The following is a 22,694-nucleotide window of genomic DNA, read 5'->3' on the forward strand; positions in this document are numbered from 1 at the left end:
TCCAATCTACTGTTCTGGGGTGTCGTGGATTTCTAATTGACCATCATTACTGAGTTAAGTGGGAGAGGTGAAGGCCTGTGCTATGGGTGCTGTTTCCACCATTAGAAATAGCGGCAGCCATCTTAATTTACATAAGATGCAACTTGCAGAATTTCAAGACAGCATCTGGGCTCAGGTGTTTGTCGACTTGAGGTCAAAGATTGAGAATCTGGCAAGGTGCCGCTTGGAGAATCAAGAGGGGTGCCACTACGAACAGGAAATTTGGAGTGCCTGGAACCGATTACCAGACACTTTTAGCACCCTGAAAAATACAGCAATGGCTTTACTCACAATTTTTCCCTCTATATACTTTTGTGAGACCTTATTCTCAGCGTTAAATAATATCAAAACCAACAAAAGAAACAGACTGACAGATAAAGTTAGTAGCACTTGCTTGGGCTTGAAATGTACAAAATACCAACCTTCAATTGTAGATTTAGCCAATGAAATTCAGCAACAAAGAAGTCACTAATAGGCAGGTTAGTTCAAGAATTCCCCCTCCCCCTCACTTATCTTAGTTCACGGCACCCCACACAAGTTAAATAATATCAAGACCAACAAAAGAAACCGACTGACAGATGAACAAAGAAGTCACTAAGCAGGTAAGTTAAATAATTAGCTTTTGGTTTATTAAATACAGTTATATATTACAATTATACATTTTTGTTATTTAAACTATAAATATCGCAAAATTATGGTTTTTTCTCGAAGTGACACACCACCTGAGTTATGCTCAGTTTTTTTTGGCAAATTTTGACACACCAAGCTCAAAAGATTGCCCATCACTGTCCTAGAGGGAGGCCCAGTGCTTCCATGTAAGTAAGAGCCTATGGGAAGCTAGACCTGGGAATGGCTCTCAGACTTTCTTTTTTACGTCAAAGGCAGGGAAGCAGAGACAGACTGCCCCATGTGCCCCAACAGGAATCCACCCAGCAAGCCTGCTACCTACGGATATTCTGCCCATCTGGGGACACTGCTCTATTACTTGGAAACATAGCTATTTTAATGCCTGAGTCAAGGCCATCAAGCCATCCTCAGTGCCTGGGGCCAACTTGCTGGAACCATTCCAGCCATGGATGCCAGAGGGGAAGAGAGGGGTGGGTGGAGAAGCAAATGGTGGTGGCTTCTCCTGTGTTCCCTCATGGGGAGTCAACCCAGGACTTCCACACACCAGGCTGATGCTCTACCTCTGAGCCAACCAGCCAGGGGCAGGTTCCCAGATTTTCTATTCTTGCTGTATACCCTTTTTCCCTAGCCCTTCTACACCTCGGCCTTCTGGTAAAAGCCTTTTGTGAATATGCTCAGTGGAGTCTTTTCAAATGTGTCAATTGGGGAAATCTTTCCAATACATTATCTCTGAGCCACAATAATCTCAGTGGCCATAATTCATGTATATTTTCACATAGTTTTTATATATAATTCCATATTTGGGAAAAATTAAGGTATATCCTTATGTTAATGAAATATGCCTATGTCTTATGCAGATAATTGCTGATACATCACAATCATTTTAGAAAAAAAATTCATTTAGCTTCAACCTTATATATCATTCTTCTATTAGAAAAATTATTCTGATGAGAAAGCAATCAATGAACAACTAAGGTGCCACCACAAAGAATTGATGCTTCTCATCTCTCTCCCTTCCTGTCTGTCTATCCTTATCTGTCCCTCTCTCAGACTCTGTCTCTGTCAAAAAAGAAAAAGAAAAATCGTTCTGCCATTCTGATACACTCGATATATTTCTACTCTCACATCAGAAAACATCTTCCCAAACTTTGACTGGATTTTTACACTTGCATCAGAAGAATCAAAATTATTCCATAAGAAAATGTTATGCTTTAAAAACTCCTGGAATTACATATACCCAGATTTTCAATCCAGACAAACATTAAAATAGTGCTCATTTCTTCAATTCTTACCGATTTTATTCTTCCTAATATTTTAAGAATTTTCTAACATTTAGAAATATCACTCAGAAATTATCACAGAATTTAAATTGAGGCTTCAAATGTTAGTTTTGTCAAAGGTCTGACCTTTTTCTCCAAAGGTAATAAAATTGTCCTCACCAACAGTCCTTCCGTCAGTGAGCAGAATGTTTCACCAAGGCTGAGAATCTTTATCCGTAAATTATTTTATCTGCTATTGTGCACCAGAATTGCTAGATTTTACTTGAGAAGAGTACTTTCTTCACTAAAACTTAGGTATTGCATCCCAAGTTGTTTATGTAGATCATTTGTTAAGAGGTCATAGATTTAATATTACTTTGAAAATGTGTTAATACTTCACATAAGCCAATGTCACATTTCCAAAATATATTAAAAATAGAAATTCAATTTTGAGCTTCAACCTTACACCTAATTCCCCCCCCCCTCTCTCTCACTCACACACACACACAGTCATTCACACAGAGCTTGTGAATCCATATGTATTTATCTACTTATTGTTTCTTCTCTAGGCCTAATTAGTTCCTAGTTACATTTTATTTCACTTTTCACCAATTCCTTCTCCACATAGTTTCCACCCTTAGTCCATAAGTACTCATTTTCCTCTCTCCTTATTCTCATTACTATTGAAAAAATGAGCTTCACAGGGCAGCAAAGGTCCCAGAGTGACCTATTTCTTCCATCTGTTGAACACAGGCTTACCTGCATGGCTATAGTAATGTCATTTACTAAAGTCATGGCCCAGTTAAAATATTTTCATTCTTCCATTCACTTATCCGAGCCTCCTAAACAGTCCTGTTTAGGATGTAGGATGAACTTAGTGAAGGCCTAAGTACCTGGCCACGTACCACTTTGGGTGGCTGTAGAAATGACAGATTGTTGGGCCCCACCCAGTAGGCTTTGAAGGGCTCCATGAGTCAGTATTTTTACCACCTCCCCAAACCCTGAAGTGACTTTGGAATATAAACCACATGTTTGAAATGTAGCCTATCCCACCTTGTAATGTTTATTCTGTAGCTCTCCTATTCAAATACAGAAGATGGGAGTAATAATTTATAGCAAGTAAAAGAAGATGTAAAAGTTTGTCACTTCACAGTTCAGATTGTGAGACTTGCTTCTAAAACCCTGAACAATTTACTAGGGTCATGAGAGCAGCACTAATACATATACCTGCATAGCTGCTCCCTAAGCAATAATGTTCACTCAATTCTTTCCTAGAAGGTTAAATATAATTGGAAAATTGGAAATATAAAAAGAGTACGCTATTTAATCATTCTGTCAACAGGTTTTGAGTACTTACTACGTGATCCAGATTCTGAGTCCCCTTCCTCTTAGAATTTACATTCATTAGAGGAAAACAACCTACACATGAATACAGTGCAATGTCAGTAGTGATAAAGAGAGTGATCACGGTGGTCCAGTTAATAGGGCAGTCAGAAAAGTCCTCTCTGGGGCCCGAATAAGGTTAAGAAACAAGCCAAGTATGCCCTGGCCGGATGGCTCAGTGGTAGAGCGTCGGCCTGGCATGCAGAAGTCCCGGGTTCAATTCCTGGCCAAGGCACACAGGAGAAGTGCCCATTTGCTTCTCCACTCCTCCCCCTCTCTTCCTCCCCTCCCGCAGCGAGGCTCCATTGGAGCAAAGATGGCCCGGGCGCTGGGGATGGCTCCTTGGCCTCTACCCCAGGAGCTGGAGTGGCTCTGGTCGCAACAGAGCGACGCCCCGGAGGGGCAAGGCATCGCCCCCTGGTGGGCGTGCCGGGTGGATTCCGGTCAGGCGCATGCGGGAGTCTGTCTGACTGTCTCTCCCCGTTTCCAGCTTCAGAAAAAAAAAATAATAATAAAAAAAAAAGAAAGAAAGAAACAAGCCATGTAAAGATCTGGGAAGGAGCTAACCAGGAAAAGGGAAGCACAGGAGTCAAATCCCTGGGCTAGGAGCATGTTTTAAGCTAGCGGGCCAGTGCATCTGGAGCTGGCAAAAGGGACGAGGGCAGGGGAAAGTCGGAAATGCAGGGAACGGATCACACAGGGACTTTGAATTTTCTTCTGAGTGTGTAGTGAAATTATTCCAGGTTCAAAGCTACTCCAAACACATTCTCTACTTACTCAATTTGTAAATTCCTGAAGGGCAGGAATGTAGCCATATATGTCCCCCATGTTTGGTTCACTGTCACCCTCTCCATAATAGTTACCACTGTTTAATAAAAATCACAAATTAGGATCATGGATTCTAAATTTACAAAGGAGCCAAAAGTCATCTTGGATAGCTGTATGGTTTGTGCACACAGTAGGCGGATAGGTTATTAATTCAAGTGTCCAATGGCTCATTCACTTTTAAAACCAGTCTCATAGTCTCATAATCTGGTCTCTGCTTAAGCACTTCTTCCAAAAGACAGCTCATCCTTTTCCAGAGCCTTCTATTGCAATTTTGAGTATTTCTGCTAGACAGTTAAATAGTATTCCAAAAAAAAAAAAATCTGGCGTGACCTGTGGTGGCGCAGTGGGTAAAGCATTGACCTGGAATGCTGATGTCGTCAGTTCAAAACCCTGGGCTTGCCTGGTCAAGGCACATATGGGAGTTGATGCTTCCTGCTCCCCTCCCCCCGTCTCCTCTCTCTAAAATGAATAAATAAAATCTAAAAAAAAAAGTCTATGCTTCCATTCATTTTAGCAAGTTAAGTGACTTTATTTGTTTAGTTTTGTAAATTAAGATTCTATACATCAAGAGTTCATATCACTGAGAATTTCTTGAGGGCATGACCATGTCTTCATTTCCTATTTCATTCTGTCTTTTGGTTTCTGCATGAATCATTGCATAGACATTGTAGCAGTCATGACTATTACTCATGCTTCTGTGCTGCTTTCTACATTTGACGCGTGTAGTATGAATATGCATCCCAGGGTTCTGTAAGTGGGTGAGGGCGTCTGACTGGTTCAAGCCAATGAGTTATGAGCTGAGGTAACATATAACACTTCCAGGTCCAAGTATTTTATTGCCAAGCTAAAAAATTCCAGAGCTTTCTTTCACTCTCCATAGTAACTGGAAATAGTCTCTAGTTGGTGGCAGTTTCATAAGCCTGGGTCTGTGAATGACCACAATGAACAGAGTCCCCTTGATGACAGCAATGACATTTAACAAATATTGTTACATTTCTACTAATAAATTCCAACAGCGTTCTCTTCGCCCGCATATTGTGATTTAGTAATTCTCCAAACCAGAATCAGGTTACCTTAGTAAGAAGCTTGTAGATCCTAGTACATAACAACCACTCAATAATTGTTTACTGAATGAAGGAATGAATGTAATTATTCATCTATTAGGAGGTCATTTACTACCTCAACTTTTCAAGGGCCATTGAGTAATAACGGCTTATTTCCCTAAAAATTAAGTTTGTAAAAACCAAGTTGCCAAGTTTTAAAATATCCAATGAAAAATATTAGCACCACAGAAACCAAAAATGATATTATCTTACATACTCAAGCCAGTAATTAAATCTGAAGTCATGCACCTCAGTAAACTACAAGGAATTTGAACAGCAGTAATGAAATAGTATATAAATGTTCCACCCGAGAGAATGTTTGAAACAAGACCAAGTTTAACAGCACGAACTGTTGCTTTTTTCCAAAAGACAGTTGGACCGAGAATGTGAGCCTTTCCTCCCAAGTCAGACATGTACGGTTTCCCATGAATATTATCCTGAGAGACATGGCATGGCTACTTCTTCCAGGGACCTGGGCGGAGGAGAGCAGTGAACTCGACAGAAAACAACCTAAATGAAGTATGCACCAGATGGGTTTTTTTGGCTTCTTTCTAGCTCCTTAAATTCTCAAATGTTCTATTAAAACTAATGGGATCCGCAAATAACTACAAATAAGGTTGGGTGAGAGTTAAATGAGTATATATACTCACAGTGTATTCTATGACCTGGAATCCTAACTAGGGGCCTAGGACTAAGGAACTGCGTACATAAGTGGGTATACACAGTCCATATATATATCTTGCTTAAAACAGAACACATACACTATATCACTATTTGGTATTATTGGTAATACTGTATATGTGTGTAGTTGCATGGGCATAAATATGCATATATAGGCCCCAGCCAGTTGGCTCAGTGGTAGAGTGTCGGCCTGGTGTGTGTAAGTCTTGGGTTTGATTCCTGGTCAGGGCACACAGGAGAAGGGCCTATCTGCTTCTCCACCCCTCCCTCTCTCCTCTCTCTCTCTCTCTCTTTCCCTCCTGCAGCAAAGGCTCAATTAGAGCGAGTTTGCCAAAGGCACTGAGAATGGCTCCATGGCCTCACCTCAGGCACTAAAAACTGGCTCCGGTTGCAACGGAGCAACGCCCCAGATGGGCAGAGCATCACCCCTTAGAGGGCTTGCCGGGTGTATCCCAGTTGGGGCGTATGCAGGAGTCTGTCTCTGCCTCCCCTCCTCTCAATAAAAACAAAACAAATACATATGTATTTATATGTATACACATATAAATAGTTATTTATGTATATAAATTATATAATCATATTTCATATACTATGTGCAACTTTCATTTTTAATGAACCATATAGCAGGGCTATCATTACAACACAGCAATAAATAAACCTGTATAACATGAATTTTAAATGTTCCATGATATTGTAGTAAGCATATCTACCATAAGTTTTACCAGTCCCATAGTGATGGATATGTAGGTCTTACCTATAATAAAGGCCCTATATGACAAGCCCACAGCTAACATCATACTTAACTCTAAGATAAGGAACTACACAAGAATGCCCACTTTCACCACTTTTATAAAACAGAATAAGAATACCTGGTCAGAGCAATTAGCCAAGGAAAAGAAATAAAAGCATCAAATTGGAAAGGAAAAAGTAAATGTGTAACTACTTGCAGATGGTGTGATATTATGTATATAACATCCTAAAGACTCTACCAAAAAACTGTTAGAACTAATAAATTCAGTAAAGTTGCAGGATTCAAAATCAATATACAAAAAACTGCTGCATTTCTATATACCAATAATGAACAAGTAGAAACAGAAATTAGGAAAATAATCTCATTTACAATTACATAAAAAACAGAATACCTACAGATAAATTTAACCAAGGAATGAACAGACCTGTATACTAAAAACATAAGAAATTGATGAAAGAAATTAAAAGACACACAAATAAATGGAAAAATATACCATGCTCTTGGATTGGAAAAATTAATATTGTAAAAATGTCTACACTACCCAAAGCAATCAACAGATGCAATGCAATCCCTAATCAAAATTCCAATGGCATTTTTTTGCAGAAATAGAACAAATAATTGTAAAATTTGTATGCAACCAACCATACTTTCACTCTTAAAAAAATGTTTTAACTATTTCTGACTGACATCCATTACACTCATCAGATTATTGCCCTTAGATAAATTTCTAGAGGTATGAATACAGGTCTCAAATTTTACATATTTAAAATCTTATGATTTAAAACTTACGCTCTAGAAAGACAATATTATTTTATTCTGCTACAAGCCCTTTCATAATCCATGAGATTTTTTGTTTCCTCATGTTCTAGAAAACTTGGCATATTATCACACTTCCCAATTGCCTATCTAGTAACTACAAGTGACATCACTGTTTTATGTTGTATCTCATTCATTACTAGTGGTAAAAATTAGTGGACTGTCTTTCTTTTTATATGTTCACTGATATACTGACTTTTTTCTTTTGTCATTTTCTACCTCATGTTCTTAATTTTCCTATTGGGATGTTTTGCTTTTTCTTACTGATTTACTGAGTTTTTATACATGAAGGCTTCTAGATTTTTGTGTTATAAATGCAAAAAATGCCCTAGTTCATTATTTGACTTTTAACTTCATGATGTTTCACGTATAAATTCTAACCAATACGTGAAACAACTAAACTGCCTTACTACCTTCATCCACTCAATAAATAATTACAATAATCATAGAACATGAAACAATAGAAACAGTAAGACTTCTAAGGCTTATTAAATACTTCTTTTTTTTTTTTTTTTTTGCATTTTTCTGAAGCTGGAAACAGGGAGAGACAGTCAGACAGACTCCCGCATGCGCCCGACAGGGATCCACCCGGCACGCCCACCATGGTGCGACGCTCTGCCCACCAGGGGGCGATGTTCTGCCCATCCTGGGCGTCGCCATGTTGCCACCAGAGCCACTCTAGCGCCTGAGGCAGAGGCCACAGAGCCATCCCCAGCGCCCGGGCCATCTTTGCTCCAATGGAGCCTTGGCTGCGGGAGGGGAAGAGAGAGACAGAGAGGAAAGCGCGGCGGAGGGGTGGAGAAGCAAATGGGCACTTCTCCTGTGTGCCCTGGCCGGGAATCGAACCCGGGTCCTCCGCACACTAGGCCGACGCTCTACCGCTGAGCCAACTGGCCAGGGCAATTAAATACTTTCTTTCGCGTTCATTCCTGGCTTCTAGGATGAAGTGGACAATGAGCAATTAGCAAATAAATAGCAATACGGGGGTGCTTCAGACACGGTAGTTCCTGGGCTATCTGAGGTACCCAATAGGAAAAAAGCCTTTAATAGTCGGGTTCACATGAAATTGAAATGATGAAATAGAAGAAGACTCCGTGGGCACATCTTATTTTTAATTCTATTAATGATCCAAAAATTCCACTTGAAATGACTTTTTGAGGTATTATAAAGTAAATTTTAATGCTTCAGAAAGAGAACTACATATCTCAGGACGCAGATAATTGCGGCTGGATTTAGCAATCTGACCCACACTGTAGAAATTTCTAATTAAAGTCCTCTTTTTATAATGCTAATCTTTCAGCCCAAAATTTCTTTGGGACATGTTATAATGAAGAGAAACTGTACTAAGATTTTAAATTAACCGGAGATCCCAGAGAAACCTAATAAACATTTCCATAAATGTTCGCTGTAAGTAAACTTTATTGTGAAATAATACTGTTGTTATATATAGCTCTCATCATAGGCATCATTACATCATGAATAACTGAATTAACAGAAATAATTATTTAAAATGCTAATCCTCCAAATTGGGATTTAATATAGGTAAGAAAGGAACATGACTTTCTGTAACTGAATCAGCAGGGAGATGATCTGGAAATAAGGATTCGCATAACAATACTGCAACTATCATTAATTCTTTCAAAGATAAACTTTCCCCCAAGGGTTTAATTTCTAACATTTTTCTAGTTTTTTAAAAAAATTGATGTCTGCATTCTTATTGTAAGCTCACCATCACCCAAGATACTTCATATAAGCACTAATGGCATGTTGGTTTCACAATAACTCTAAATTAGTTACTACTAATTACAATATCTCTTCAAAAGAACTATCTTTTTCTTTATAAGCTTAATGGAGTAAAGTTTTAGTTAAAACATTTACAAGTAGATCTGAAACATGATTACATAGAATTTACCACTGATTTACTACATATTTACCTGAAAGTTTAGTAAGTTTTTATAGAATAATCTACCATTATTCTATTTTTGCAGTAATGTTATTCCTTGGCAAAGACCAGAAACTATTATATAAGGGTATGTTATGATGAAATTCTATAGCAGGGATAATTATATGTGGCTATCTGCACATTATGCATTTTTAGAAGCAGAGCCATATAAAATTACGATATTTACCAATCAAGGTAATTGTTCATCTTAATTTGATGCTACAACAGTTTGAGTATGGTTTCATTAAAAATGGGGTTAATAACTTTAATTAAGGAATGATTATTAAAATGTTGAAATACTTTGGAAACAGACTGCAATGAATAATAAAACCAATGAAAAATAAGAAAGCAAATTACTTAATGAATGTAGAAACTAGAGGTTTTTCTATAAAAAAAATCAGAAAATATGGTGAATTTGCTTGAAATGTTTACAACCACAGAATAGAGCTCACATTTGTCGAACTTCAGGATCGCAGGTCCTAGATCCAGTATTTCCTACTCTGTGACCTTAGTTAATGATGCAGTGCATCCAGAATTCAGTCCGTTCTCCAACACAATGAAGAGGATGGAGAGCGCTCCATCTACTTAATACTGTTCGTATTAATCAGCACATACAAAGTCTGCCCAAGTGAATTTGAAATCCCATGTGGGTTGGAAAGCAATTGATTACCATTGCAGAACTTATTCTGTGATACTTAAGGACAAAGACGCTCTCAAACTTAGTGAATCAGCAGCCTGGGAATTAGAAGATCTGTAAAAGCTCACTTACAAGTACAGTCACTAATAGACAGTACACATTAGGGACAACCTGTTAGGCATCATGCTACTTTTCTTAGTTGATCTCTATTCCTCATAAGAATCATGCAAATTGTGGTAGATTGCATCTTTTAAGATCGATACAACAAGGTCTCATTCTACATACTTCTTTTTTGTGACAGACAGAGAAAGACAGAGAGAGGGACAGATAGAGATAGACAGGCAGGAAAGGAGAGAGATGAGAAGCATCAATTCTTCGATGTGGCTCCTTAGTCTCCTTAGTTATTCATTGATTGCTTTCTTATATGTGCCTTGATGGGGGAGGGGGGCAACTGCAGCAGAGTGAGTGACGCCTTGCTCAAGCCAGTTACCTTGGGCTCAAGCCAGCGACCATGGGGTCATGTCTATGATCCCATGCTGAAACCAGCGACACTGTGCTCAAGCTGGTGAGCCCCCGCTCAAGCCGGGTGAGCCCATATTCAAGCTGGTGACTTTGGGGTCTCGAACTTGGGTCTTTGGTGTCCCAGTCCAATGCTCTATCCACTGTGCCACCACCTGGTCAGGCTCTATATACTCTTATTACAATGTAACAATGACACTTCTCCATGAAGATTCGGGTTTATGTTCCCTCCCCTAGAATACGAGTGGAACTTCAAATTACACTTACGTGACTTCCAATATAAAGCCACAAATGGCAATACAACTACTGCTTGGTACTCTTTGGATTACTTGTTCTTGGAACTCAGGCAGCATTTTACATGGAGCGGACACATGTGGGTGTCCCCAACAGCTGATCTGGCTGAAGTTCCAACATTATCCACCAGGCATGTAAGTGACAAGGCCTTTGGGATGACTCCAGCTTCGGCTATAGTTTTACTGCAACTGCATGAGAAGTCCTGAGCCCAGTTAGCCCCCAGAATCATGACAGATAATGACAAAAATGATTATACTTGTCCCCTCAAATTTTGAAGTGATTTGCTACATGGCAATGTAACAGGAGAACAAGATAAGCATGACTTTACCACTCAGGTGAGCTAAGAGACAAACATCTGTATCACACAGCAAGTAAGAAAATGAATCAAAATTGTAACTCTCATCCTTATGACATCATGTTTCCTCAGAGATTTGATTTATTTGGGGGAGAAAGTATTTAAATAAATGTTCGGTATTAAGACTCTTGAAGAGGGCCCTGGCCACTTAGCTCAATGGGTAGAGCACCAGCCCAGCGTGTGGATGTCCTGGGTAGGATACCCTTGTCAGGGCACATAAGAGAAGTGACCATCTGCTTCTCTACCTATCCCGATCCCCCATCTCTGCCTCTTCCCCTCCCACAGCAAATGTCTCGATTTTAAGCATCAGTACCAGGCGCTAAAAATAGCTTGGTTGATTTGAGTATCGGCCTAAGATGGGGGGGGGGTTGTTGGGTGGATCCCAGTTGAGGCACAAGGAGGAGTCTTCCTATCTCCCCTCCTCTCACTTAAAAAAAAAAAGAGGCCAAAAATAAAGCTAAACAAGATATACTACATTCAGTCTACATGAGGCAATCCAAACAATATAGTAATGATTACAGATAAACCATCTGACCTTTTTTGAGATTGTTATACAAATAGATTTAGCTCAATTTTATCCAATAATTCCTTCCACCTTAAAAAACCCACCATGCCCCATCAAATAAAATGAGCATGAAGTAACTAAGAACTTTCAGCTATCCTTGTTTTGCAGAAATTGACTCCATTTTCGTATTTCCCACAGCTGCAGCTCTGGAGCTACCTCTGGTATCAAGATACAGATGAGAAAAGTCAGTTTCCAGCACAGTTGGGTAAACTATCGATATTATCTTTTCCAGACTCTCCAAGTATCTCTGCCAAGGGTTAAAATGGAATTTTACTCTGCCTTTTTGGATTTAGGTTATTTTAAATTTATATCAAAATTTACAAAAATAATAAAAATTCAGAAAAGTTGGCATGCATTATTATAAACATTTCTTCACACTTAAACATTTATTTAGTGCCTGTTGTTTAAGAAGCAAGTGAAGGCATTCTAGACAAGCACTGTGTTAATTATTTTAGCCACCACATGAACTAGAAATTATTGCCATTTTAGAAATGACAAAACTGAGTCAGAGAGAGAGAATGGTAAACTCAGGACCAACAGAGAGTTACCAAAATAGCCCAGCTGCAGTTTGAACTAGATTAGCTTCCCCTCGCACACCAGTTTTCAGTCCGAGAGAAGGCTCAACTGAGACTTTTAATATAGAATGTTCTTTCAAGGTAACATTTCCATTATTTTTAAAATTTCAGCCCTTGTGTGTTTATTTCACAGTGTTTAAGACAATTTATATTCATTTAAAATTTGATTTTTAAAACAGTTTGGTCCCTTTTCCTATCTGCAAATTAGGCTTCATGAAAGCAAGTAGCGTCTATCTCAGCGACTGAAAGGCCTGCAGGAACTAAGAGAGTTCTAGTATAGTGGTCTCTCGTCTATCGCGGGGTTAGGTTCCAGAACCCCCTGTTATGGGTGAAAATCCGCGAAGTAGAGGTCTTATATTTATTTTATTATTTATATATTATTTTAAGGCTTTATAAACCCTCCCTACACTGTTATAAACCTTTCCCACACTTATCTCGCTTATTGTACTGCAAAAATAATTAAAATAATAAATATATAAAAATACCTATATACCACAAAATCCTGCGATATAGCAAAAAATCCATGATACAAAATTAGATTTGTACAACTTAAAAATTCAAGATACAGTGAGACCTGCAAAAAGTAAACCGCATTATGGTGAGGGACGGCTGTATACAGTCTGTGCTTAATATTTACTGATTGAGTAAATGAGTAAAATTGACGCCCCTACTTTTAGGATGTCTGACTCAAAAATCTGACTCTCAGTATAAGAATATTTCATGCTTGACATTGAAAATCCTAAAACGCTTCATCTGATGTTCCTTAGCCAGGGTGGCATTTTCCCTTTTTCCATTTTCCAGATAAAATATTGAAGGGTAAGAGTGCATTTGTTTCAAGTAATACTATTATCTATATTTTTTTCTAATACTCCTTCCAGTTTCAAAAATTCTACTTAGAAATCTTCAGCGCACCGATCTTCTGAGCTGAGCTCAAACCTGCCAATTCTGTTCCTAGGTCACTTGTTAAATCACATCAGAAACTAGAAGGACGTCCACAGACCAAGCAGATCAATGATGCCTTTATAAAGTCTACAGAATGCTACCCACTGGCTAGCTTTGCACCCTGTGTTCGTCAATTTTTCTATACAATCTGCATTTGGGCTGAGGGACAAGTTGTGTTGAGAGAAGCTGATGGCAGGGACAGTGAAGAATCTCCTGTTCCCCCACCTACTCCCTCCACAGGAACACTGGGCTGAAAACACCGACAAGTACTTTGCTTCTGCTTTAGAAGGAAATGTAGCTCTATTCTACTTCGCATAGTTCTGAGCTTATTTCTTAGCAATGAAAGTGCAAGAAAAAGTATACCTATTCCTTACAATCCTTTATCCAGCGATATTAACTCAGAATGTGGTCAAACTCTACACAGTTTATGATTCAAAAGTTTGTTTACAAATCAGTTTATAACGCAGTTTATAACCTTCACATAGGAAAACTGATAAAATATCTGATAAGGCCCTCAGATCAGACCACAAAGTTTCACCGAACTTCTGATGCATTTCAAGTAGTAATCATAATCTTGGCGCCAGTGGTTGGAGAACCTGCAATGTGCATATACCATGGGAAGTTCTTTATATAATTCACCCGCTTAGTCATGCTAACAGGTCTATCGGTTAGACATAATTATCATAACACCCACAAGGAAATAGAGGCCCAGAAAGGGCAAGGAGCTCTTTCAGGGCCACACAGCTGGACAGCAGCAGAATGTGAACCTAAGGCTCTCTAAATGCCAGATGTGGGGCTCTCTCCTCCTTGCTCAACAGGGACCTTCTTCCCCAAGGACTGGTCCTTCTCTGCGGTTTTCACAATGAATGTTTACCCGCTTTTGGAGTATCAAGTGCATGCCTTGGTTTATCTTAACTACCTTCCAGGTAATGGTGAAATTTCTGGCCTGGATATACAAAGGGTCCTCAGGTTACAACATAATTTAACATAGTTCCATTCCTACGACAGTGAAATAACCCAATTTTTGGTGTAACTCAAAACACACCCTAGCCTAAGTCACTTAGCTAGCCTAACACAGTTGTAAAATCATCATCTAGAACATTAAAATACAAACATGGCACATTACTGTGTATTCTCCCTTCACAGCAACCACACTAGCTCTCCCACGCAGTAGTCCATAACTACGGCGCTAACTGCATAAGCCGAAACACATCTCAATCTTTTAAAGTTTTTATGGGAGTGAGCATCATAAACTTGAAACATCGTACGTCGAGAGTGTCGTAACCCCAGGACCCCCTGTAAATTCCATCAAGCCCTGGAATAATTTAATACAGTGGTTTTCACTTGCCGGTCCGCCAGAAATTTCATGCCAGTCTGTCAAAGAGTTAACCACTCTGATGTTATATGAAGAGTATAGAGTTGGACTATACCACTGATGTTATATTAAAATTATAGAGTTGGACTATACCACTGATGTTATATGAAGATTATAGAGTTGGACTATACCACTGATGTTATATGAAGATTATAGAGTTGGACTCTGATGATATATGAAGATTATAGAGTTGGACTATACCACTGATGTTATATGAAGATTATAGAGTTGGACTCTGATGATATATGGAGATTATAGAGTTGGACTGGCACTTGAAAAACACTGGCCCTGTAGGCTGCCTATGCAACATCCACTTTCTTCTCTATCTCCTAACAGAATTTTATTTGATTCAGGAGGCACTCATTTAGCTGTGTGCTTCAAGAATGGCTGGCATTCAACTGGTTTAAGCCAGTTCTGGTATCCCCTTTATTGGTTTAGGCATGAGAATGTGACATGATCCTAACCAATAAAATGAAAGGAAAAATATGCTAGGGAGATTCTAGGAAATACTTCCTCATCCTTAAAAGAAACATACAGTTAGATTACAATAAACATGCATTAACCAATAGATGGGCTCAACAACTGTGTAGCTTCTGGGGAAAAGATCAAAAGTGTTCTCAACTTGGCAACTTGCAGTTATAGTAAGATCAAAGTTTAAAAACAGAACTAGAAGAAACCATGGGACAAAGCACCCTTTCAATAGCAAAGTCCTTCATAATTAACCCCTCTTTCCCACCAACAAAAATCAAAAAGTAAAAGATTAAAAAATCCCAACAATATAGAATAACATTTTAATATAGAAAAATAAAATTTTAAAAAACAAGTAACAAACCAGGAAGATGAATTGTATTCTATGTCACAAAAAAGTTTCATGTATTTAATATACAAATAATTCCTAAAAACTGGTAAGATACTATTATAATTGATACAGATTGGGAAAATGTGAAAATTTCCCAGAAAAAGAAAGCCTACCAGTTCTTAGGCACAAGTAAAGATGCTCGCTTCTCTCCGTCACAGCAAGAAATACTGCAAACACTTAAAATTTTACACACACACACGAAGTGGCAAGGATAAGGATATTTTATTCTTATTGACATATCCTTTTCATTTTTAAATCATACTCAAGTGTATCATAGGAATATTTGTTCAACAAAAGTTGATATATAGAACTTTAGGTGAGACTGCTTCCTTCGACTGATCATTCAACTCCTGAAACCCACCATTTAATTTAAGGCTCGCTGTTATTACAGAGAACCATGCAGCTGTGAGAGGCTATGCAAGCTGGCGTGTATGAGGGAAATGGGAAAGAGCAAGAGGCAAAAGGAAGAAAAGTGATGGAACGGCATAACTGAAAGAAATGCTATAAGGCAAGATCCAGAGGTAAGAGGAAGTGTACAGCGGAGAGTCTTAAATAAGACTGACAAGGGCCCTGGCCAGTTGGCTCAGTGGTAGAGCGTCGGCCTGGCATGCAGAAGTCCCAGGTTCGATTCCTGGCCAGGGCACACAGGAGAAGCGCCCATCTGCTTCTCCACCCCTCCCCCTCTCCTTCCTCTCTGTCTCTCTCTTCCCCTCCCGCAGCCAAGGCTCCATTGGAGCAAAGTTGGCCCGGGTGCTGAGGATGGCTCTATGGCCTCTGCCTCAGGTGCTAGAATGGCTCTGGTTGCAACAGAGCAACACCCCAGATGGGCAGAGCATCGCCCCCTGGTGGGCGTGCCAGGTGGATCCCGGTCAGGCACATGCGGGAGTCTGTCTGTCTGCCTCCCCGTTTCCAATTTCAAAAAATACAAAAAAAAAAAAAAAAAAAAGACTGAAAAGACTGACAAGGTTTGGCAGGTTGGAGGATGTCTTGAAATCCAAGCCAACAGACAGGAAGGAAAGGGTTCCAGAAATGATCCACAGTGGCTCTGTGTAGACTCTAAGAACCAATTAGGTCTGAGGGAGTCCAGGGACAAGGAGCCACACGTGGTGAGATGGGTTCAAGCCTGGGTGGGAATAAAGCTCAGAGAGATGCGTGGTGCCATGGGCAAAGATGAGGTCAGCTCTGAATATATTGAGCCTGAGGTTCCAGTTACCAATCCGAGTGTGGAAGCTACTCGTCTTGAGGTATATAAAATTCTAAAACACCACATCGGGGGAGAACTGAAGCTCTGAGACATGAATTGTGCCTGAATAGATACAAGCATTGAGGGCATGAGCACACTCTGTAAGAGGGCTACATTCCTTTTTATTTCTTCTAGCTTGTGAGTCAAATGCCATTTCTAACACTGTAGTGTTATCCACTGTATCTCTGCCTAACCCCGTACATTGCATTTGTCATCCAAAATATTTAAAGATAAATCTGTTTTTCTTAACTTCAACTTTAATTATTTTCAAGAGAGCTATGTTTTTCTCTTTTTCCCCTTTGTTATTACAAGAGCCAATTTTCCTCCTTGATATAATTATTACTTTTGTGATGTTTTACAGATTTTGTTATAACATGGAGGATGCTTCTCTGTAGTGCTTCTACATACTTAATTTTTGATATCACTATTTAAAATAGTCCATTGCTTATTTCACAAATGCATACAAATTATTTAGCTGTCCACTGGTAGGCATACTATCAGGAGGTTGACAACTATTGTTCATCACACAAAGAGGAGCATGACCTTGAAAAATGGTGCTCTCAATTCTCGTTCCAGGATGCCACCTCAGAAATCAGGAAAAAACTGCCAATCAAATTAATATGCTCAAACCCTATCATTTACTGTATGCTGTTACTCCTACGTGTGATATAAAACAAAAAGCAATAACCAAACAAAAAATCAAACTCATAGATCCAGACAACAGAATGGTGAGGAGGGGTCAGGATGAAGCAGTTCAAGGGGGCCAACTACTATGCGGTGATGGAGGGAGACTAGACTTTGGGAGGTGGGCACAAAATCGAGTATACAGATGTCATATTATAAAGATGTACACCTGAAACTTATCTAATGTTATTATTAATCCATGTCTCCTAGATAAACTTAATTTTAAAAAAATAAATCACTTTATAGCATATGGCAAAATGCAAGGTGAAATAGATGGGAAAGTAACACAATTAGGAAAAGGTCAGTTAGAAGGATGACACAATTTAAATTGAGTTCTACAATGTTCATATGCTTTGCCGTATCAGCCCTCCCTGCTGATGATGTGGACAGAACCAGAGGTGATATCTGAGCAAGGGGCCCAATCGACAGAAGGTGCCCAAGGCTACTGCGTACATTTCCTCTACTGGAGAGATGCAGGGACCAGTACACCTGACCTAGAGTTGCAACTCACCAATCAGTGTACTAAACAGCTATGGGATTTATTTGCATTTTTTAGGCAGAACACTTAGGAGACCATCATGAGACCATAGGATCATTATTGGGTGGCCAATTCAGGATTGCTATAACTGTCAGCCCAGAGGTGATGTGATCATACTTTATGATTAGGTCTTTTCATCTCTTTCTTTCTATTCATAAGTAACATTTGTGTATATCCATTATTTATTCCACCTATTTTTTTTTTTTTGTAACAGAGACAGAGACAGAGAGAGGGACAGACCAGGACAGACAGACAGGAAGAGAGAGAGACAAAAAGCATCAATTCTTTGTTGTGGCACCTTAGTTGTTCATTGATTGCTTTCTCACATGTGCCTTAACCTAGGGCAGATAGCAGAACGAGTGACCCCTTGCTCAAGCCAGCAACCTTGGGCTCTAGCTGGTAAGCTCAACCAGATGAGCCCGTGCTCAAGCTGGCAACTTCAGGGTTTCAAACCTGGGTTTTCCATATCCCAGTCTGACGTTCTATCTACTGCGCAACTGCGTGGTCAGGCTCATTCCATCTATTTTTAACATGCGTATTTTGTTAAGTTGCTATGTATATTTAACATTCATTTTGACCTCTGCCTAGGTCTCACGGGCTGTTTGCTTCCTCATCAGCTAAATTTAACTCATAGGTTCCATGTATATTTCATTGGCTACTAGTTTACTTATGACTTATGTTTAATGCCTCCAAGAAGTGTGGGTGGAGCGCAGAGCGCATTCCTAGCAGCTGTGGCTGATGCAATGCTGTGAGAATACTCCAGCTCCCAGAAGCCTCCTGGGCACACCCAGGAAGGGAGCTTGCCTGCTATAAGGAAGTGACTCAGCGACAACCACACAGCTCCCTGATCTTTTCAGCCATTGGCTTTGAGGAACACGCTGTAACACCCTATTGGCTGAACCTGTGTATATGAGCTAACTTACTTTCTGAACAAAGCAGATCTGCATCACTGAACCTGGTCCCTGGAGTTGGGTCTTTGTGTCTCCGTTGTCTTCACCCCTGGCAGGACTTGTCCACAGAGAGGTTTTATCTATCCTGTTTGGCTTTTTAAAACAACAATATTCTCAAAGAATACAGCGAATGCACACTCCACATTGCATTAGCACATCCTGTAGGCTGTCCAAAGCCTATCCAGAATTCAACCACTATGCCTCATGCTCAGTGATAGAATCAGCATGGAAAACAGTATGGAGGTTCCTCAAAAATTAAAAAATAGAACTACCCATATATCCTACTTCTAGGTAGAGATTCAAAGAAAATAAAAATAGTATCTCAAAAGCTATCTGCAGCACTGACTTGGAATGCTGAGGTTGCTGGTTTGAAACCCCAGGCTTGCCCGGTCAAGGCACATATGAGAAGCAATTACATAGTATGAGTTGATGTTTCCTGCTCCTCCACTCCCATTCTCTTTTTCCTTTCTCTAAAATCAAATCAGCAAATCTTTAAAAAAGAACTATATGCATTCTCATGTTCTTTGCAGTATTATTCACAAGAGCCATGACATGAAAACAATCTAAATGCCCATCAATGAATGAATGAATAAAGAAAGTGTTCAAACATAATACAGAATTCTATTCAGCCTTAAAATACCGAAATTCTCCTATTTGTGGCAACATGGGTGAACCTGGAGGACGACATTATGCTAAGTGACATAAGCCAGATATAGAAAGACAAATATTGCACTATACATTACATGTGAAATAAATAAAAAAACCCAAAAAACTGCTGAACTCAGAAACAGAGAGTAAAATGGTGGTCTCACCAGAGTCTGCGGAAAATGAGACATGGGGAGTTATTGATTAATGGACAAAGAGTTTCCATTTTGTAAGATGAAAACCATTCTGGAGATGGATGATGGTAACACTTTTACAAGTTTATGAATACACGTAATACCACTGGCTATCCACTTAAAATGGTTAAGATAGTACATTTTATGTTACATGTATTTTACCACAATAAAAAAATTGAAAAACAATACTAACCCCAATGGCAGCACCTGTTACAGCTTGCTGGATTACTGCACCAGCATTCCGACTGGTCAGCCCGCATCCACCCTGTCCCCTTCAGCCCATCTGGCACACAGCCGCCATGCTGACAGAGGATGAGTTTTCGTCCTTGTCCCACTGCTTTCCATCACACTGGCAATAAAAACCTAACTCATCACCATTCCTTTCAAGACCCTGTGTCATCTGCTCCGCTGTTACACCTGAGACACCATCTCCCTAGCACTGTGCCCCACTCTCCTCCGTATCTTTCCCTGAATAGTGCAAACAACCCCACAACTCAGGGCTTTTGCGCTGTGTTCTTCCTCGTGGCTTTGTCTTCCCCTAGATACTCACAACTATTTCCTGTCTTTACTCAAAATTTACCTTGCTAGTGAGTCCTTCTCTGGCAACTCTGCGATTTCTTTTAATTTTTTTTTAACATATTGATTTTAGTGAGAGAGGAAAGGAGAGTGAGAGACAGAAACATCGATCTGTTCCTGTATGTGCCCTGACCAGGGATTGAAATGACAACATCTGTGCTTTGGGACAATGCTCTAACCCAGTGGTCCCCAACCTTTTTTGGGCCACGGACTGGTTTAATGTCAGAAAATATTTTCACTGACCGGCCTTTAGGGTGGGACGGATAAATGTATCACGTGACCAAGGCAAGCGTCAAGAGTGAGTCTTAGACAGATGTAACAGAGGGAATCTGGTCATTTTTTAAAAAATAAAACATAGTTCAGACTTAAATATTATATAAATAAAATGGAAATAATGTAAGTTGTTTATTCTTTCTCTGCGGACCAGTACCAAATGGCCCAAGGACCGGTACTGGTCCGCGGCCCGGGGGTTGGGGGCCACTGCTCTAACCAACCAAGCTATCAGGCCAGGCCCAACCCTAAAATTTTAACTTCTCTCTGTTATATACTGTATATTGCATTTTTTATTTTGTTCTTTTTAGTACTTACTAAATTTTACTTTATTTAATGTATATTACTTACATATTGAAATGCTATTTTATTTATTGACATTGTTTATCTTATTCATATTATGACTTTCCCATGAGAATACACTTCCATTAGGAATAAGTTCCATTAGAACTTATCTTGTATGTTTGTTTATTGATATATCACTTGGTCCTATAATAATATCTGACATATAGTAGGTGATAAATAAATAAGTATTAAATGGTTACAAAAATGAATACTATTCCACGTGTGAGTAATCCGACATATAAGAACCATAGTAGAAAAAAATCAGTGTTACTATAACTGATATGAGCTCAGACTTAGATAAGTCTGAACTTGAATCCAGGGTCTGCAACTCACTGGTTAGGCCATGAAATCTGGATTGAACTGGCCAATGTGAAAGGAGAAAAAATCACCCTAGTCTGAGAGAGCCCCAAAAGCTAAGACAGGAAACTGCTTGGCTCTTATGGAGAACAGGTGACTGAATTTGGGTGGAGTAAAGAAACCGTGAGACAGGCTAGTGTGAAATAAGCATGACCCCCTGGCTGGAGAGCTCAGTTGCTTAGAGCATTATTCCCCTACACAAAGGTTGTAGGTTCGATCCCCGTTCAGGGGACAAACAGGAACAGATCGATGTTTCTGTTTGACTCTCTCTCTCTCCCTTCATCTCTCTCTAAAATCAATAAATGAAAACTAAAAGAAAAAAAGCACTTGAAATAAGCATGAAAGTATAAATTGTTACTAGATCATGAAGCATCCTAACGAAATTTAGGAGAGTGGACTCATCATAAAGGCAAAAGGAAGTGAAGAAAGTTTTGTGAGTAATATTGTTAGAGCTGTTAACAATAACATTTAATCTGATTCACAGGAGGCTAAACTAAAGATAGTGGCATCGATTGGAAAGCTATTTCTGTAATCCAGCAGACATGTACTGAGGGCCTGAATCAGAGGGCATGTACGAATATTGAGGGGACATAACTTAATGGAGAAATGTTGAGAAGCAAGAATTGATTTGACATGTCCCATTATTGAATATCAGATCAATACAGAGACAAAACAGCATGTCACTTATTTAACTCTCCCTTACTGCTGACTAGTATTTTATTTGTATAACAAAAAGGAACAAAAAACAAGTTTGTGAGCAATGGAACAAAGCTCACCTCAGGACATCCTAGGTTTGAGAACTCTCTGCAAGCTGTCCCTAGAATCAAGGGGCAGATACATATCAAAGAGTTGAAAATGACTTGGAAACATGGCTGTAACTCAAGAGATAGTGGAAATGGTGAAAACACAGAGATAATGGTCATCTGCATATAGCTTGAAGCCAGGAGATTAAACCATACTGATCAGAGAGAGTGCACATAAATAAAGAGGGTCAAGGGCTCATCCATGAGACTCCAGGACTAAGGGAGTTGGAAGAGAAGAAAGGGAGAGATAATGAAAGAAATACAGAACAGTCAGGGATGAAGCAGAACCAGATGAGTCCAGAGGCGATAAGAACAAAGGTTCAGTTGCGGTAGAAAGCCTGAGACGAAAAGAAGACATTTGATTCAGTGACTAAGAATAATTACTTTTGGAATAAGTGAATGGCTGAGTAAAGCATGGACTACAGAAAGTGGTAAGAGAAAGAGTCACATTAACAAGATAAAGCAGAAAGTCTGTTTGGAGAGAGGTGGCTGGCACACGGACTGGGTGTGCCTATAGGAGTTTCAGACGGCGAGGCTCC

The 22,694-nt window shown here is 39.4% G+C and overlaps 1 protein-coding gene and 1 non-coding gene across 7 annotated transcripts in view; both read right to left on the reverse strand.

Annotated features, from left to right (window-relative positions):
- DMD (dystrophin) overlaps positions 1 to 22,694 on the reverse strand; it is a 1,890,745-nt gene that overhangs the window by 1,741,954 nt on the left and 126,097 nt on the right. The gene's annotated exons all lie outside the window — the stretch shown is intronic.
- TRNAT-AGU (transfer RNA threonine (anticodon AGU)) lies at positions 8,313 to 8,388 on the reverse strand. Its single transcript has one exon. It is a non-coding gene; the product is annotated as a tRNA-Thr (tRNA).

The sequence above is a fragment of the Saccopteryx leptura genome, chromosome X (genome assembly GCF_036850995.1).
Source record: "Saccopteryx leptura isolate mSacLep1 chromosome X, mSacLep1_pri_phased_curated, whole genome shotgun sequence".
NCBI lineage: Eukaryota > Metazoa > Chordata > Mammalia > Chiroptera > Emballonuridae > Saccopteryx > Saccopteryx leptura.